At 42.3% G+C, this 2,500-nt stretch overlaps 2 non-coding genes across 2 annotated transcripts in view; both read right to left on the bottom strand.

The window, feature by feature from the left end:
* Positions 1–330: 330 nt before the first annotated feature.
* On the bottom strand, positions 331–485 carry LOC149092963 (5.8S ribosomal RNA). The gene has a single exon (XR_016200460.1). It is a non-coding gene; the product is annotated as a 5.8S ribosomal RNA (ribosomal RNA).
* Positions 486–972: 487 nt separating this feature from the next.
* LOC149092962 (small subunit ribosomal RNA) overlaps positions 973–2,500 on the bottom strand; it is a 2,170-nt gene continuing 642 nt past the window's right edge. Inside the window, exon 1 of the ribosomal RNA XR_016200361.1 lies at positions 973–2,500. This exon is cut by the window's right edge and continues 642 nt beyond it. This is a non-coding gene — a ribosomal RNA (small subunit ribosomal RNA).

Genomic DNA, 2,500 nt, shown 5'->3' with positions numbered 1-2,500 from the left:
TATACAAGTGCAAGAAGATTCATCAGTTAACAGGTTAGTTGATCACCATAGTTATCTGCAATACGACTTTAGCGTCGTCAGATAGGCGACTAACCTTAGAATCTCATGCTAGTATCTATTCATATATACTGCTTGCAGAGATGAAATATGCATTGTACACAAAATTTATCATGTGAAACAAGTAGATTTGAGATTCTCCTTACTAAATTGCAACGAATTGCAATTAAGAAAAGGAATAAAACATCAAGATTCATGCATATAAATATACAATCCTCTCAAAACAATGCATATATGGTAGTATGCAAGTGTTTTGTTGATTATTTTACATCTCAACTCTCAGACAGATGTGACCTCGGAAAAGACCCGAAAGCCGCAATGTGCGTTGGAAGCTCAAGTGCTCGGCGTGTCCTGCAATTCGCACCGATTATCGTAGCTAGCTACGTTCTTCATCGATTGGTAATTCGAGTGATCCACCGCTTGAAGATGTATCTTTGCCACCGTGGGACTTTTAATAAGTATCCTAAATCTGCATTGAGAGGGTTTGAAAACAATTGTATGCAGTTTATAAAAACCATAGTTGTCTTTACTTAGTTAGGCGAAGAAGTGTAAAACTTCCTTCTTTAAACCTTGCCGTCAGCATAAGCTGAAGACTTGATCAGGTACCAAGTATGTAGCAAGACAGGCTTTTCATTATAAACTACAATTGTTTTGCAAAAGAAATTATGGCTATCGTTAGATAACCCTCACTCTTTGTTGCATTGGATAATGAAAGATGGATGTATGAATGAACGAATGTAATGCAAATTAGAATCATGTTGCAATGGCTAAATGTTTGCAATAAACATTCACAATTGCGACTCTAATGCAAATACAATTCAATTGCATTCACCATATTAGCATCTACAATATCACTATGCAGAGTGTTTGATTGTTTGAAGGTTGTATTTCTCTTATAATAAGAGGGTAATACGTTAATGATCCTTCCGCAGGTTCACCTACGGAAACCTTGTTACGACTTTTACTTCCTCTAAATGATCAAGTTTGAACATCTTTCCAGCACAATCCGACCACTAGTTTCCCAATGGTCTGGATTGACCAGTCCGAAGTCCTCACTAAATCATTCAATCGGTAGTAGCGACGGGCGGTGTGTACAAAGGGCAGGGACGTAATCAACGCAAGCTAATGACTCACGCTTACTGGGAATTCCTCGTTCATGGGCAATAATTACAATGCCCAATCCCCATCACGAAATGGGTTCAAGCGGTTACCCACTCCTTTCGGAGCAGGAAACAGTATGCACGATGACCACTTCAGTGTAGCACGCGTGCGGCCCCGGACATCTAAGGGCATCACAGACCTGTTATTGCTCTGTTTCGTGCGGCTGCGAGCGCCGCTTGTCCCTCTAAGAAGTCCTTACAGTGCTACAGCATCCTTACCCTAGCCAATTCTGTAGGCTAATAGCAGCAGAGCCCTCAACAGCCGAAACCATCAAGAGATACTACCACCCACAGGTTGACTAAGGGGGAGTACTGCAGTGTAAACTGCAAGTCTATTTAGTAGGCTAGAGTCTCGTTCGTTATCGGAATTAACCAGACAAATCACTCCACCAACTAAGAACGGCCATGCACCACCACCCACTGAATCAAGAAAGAGCTCTCAATCTGTCAATCCTCTCAGTGTCCGGGCCGGGTGAGTTTTCCCGTGTTGAGTCAAATTAAGCCGCAAGCTCCACTCCTGGTGGTGCCCTTCCGTCAATTCCTTTAAGTTTCAGCTTTGCAACCATACTTCCCCCGGAACCCAAAAACTTTGGTTTCCCGGAAGCTTCCATTCGAGTCATGAAATTAGTTACTCAGAATGATCGCTGGTTGGCATCGTTTATGGTTAGAACTAGGGCGGTATCTGATCGCCTTCGAACCTCTAACTTTCGTTCTTGATTAATGAAAACATTCTTGGCAAATGCTTTCGCTGTAGTTTGTCTTGCGACGGTCCAAGAATTTCACCTCTAGCGCCGCAATACAAATGCCCCCGTCTGTCCCTCTTAATCATTACCTTGGATTCTTAAGACCAACAAAATAGAACCAAGGTCCTATTCCATTATTCCATGCAAGATCATTCAAGTTAAGGTAGTGGTACGCATCATATAGATGGTTGACCATACCGTTTTTAGGCACCTCTTTCGAGGTTTTGGACGCCTGCTTTGAGCACTCTGATTTTTTCAAGGTAAAAGTCTCGATCGCTTGAATCAACACTCGGTAAAGAGCATTGATAGCAAATATCGAGCAATTTTCTGTCTAAACACTATGAATGTAACCACCAGGAAAGAGGAATGAAGGTTCAAGCAAGCATCCGTAGACACAAGCAAGAAACCTAACATCACCATCTAACCCTTTAATCAGTGGACCCCATAGGTTCGACTGAAATCCAACTACGAGCTTTTTAACCGCAGCAACTTTAATATACGCTATTGGAGCTGGAATTACCGCGGCTGCTGGCACCAGAC

The sequence above is a fragment of the Tetranychus urticae genome, unplaced genomic scaffold (genome assembly GCF_039701765.1).
Source record: "Tetranychus urticae isolate SD_2017Ah unplaced genomic scaffold, NJAU_TeUrti_SD_1.0 Scaffold_4, whole genome shotgun sequence".
Classification (NCBI taxonomy): domain Eukaryota; kingdom Metazoa; phylum Arthropoda; class Arachnida; order Trombidiformes; family Tetranychidae; genus Tetranychus; species Tetranychus urticae.
The sequence above is the reverse complement of the archived record's forward strand: the minus strand, read 5'-3'. Positions and strand labels throughout refer to the sequence as shown.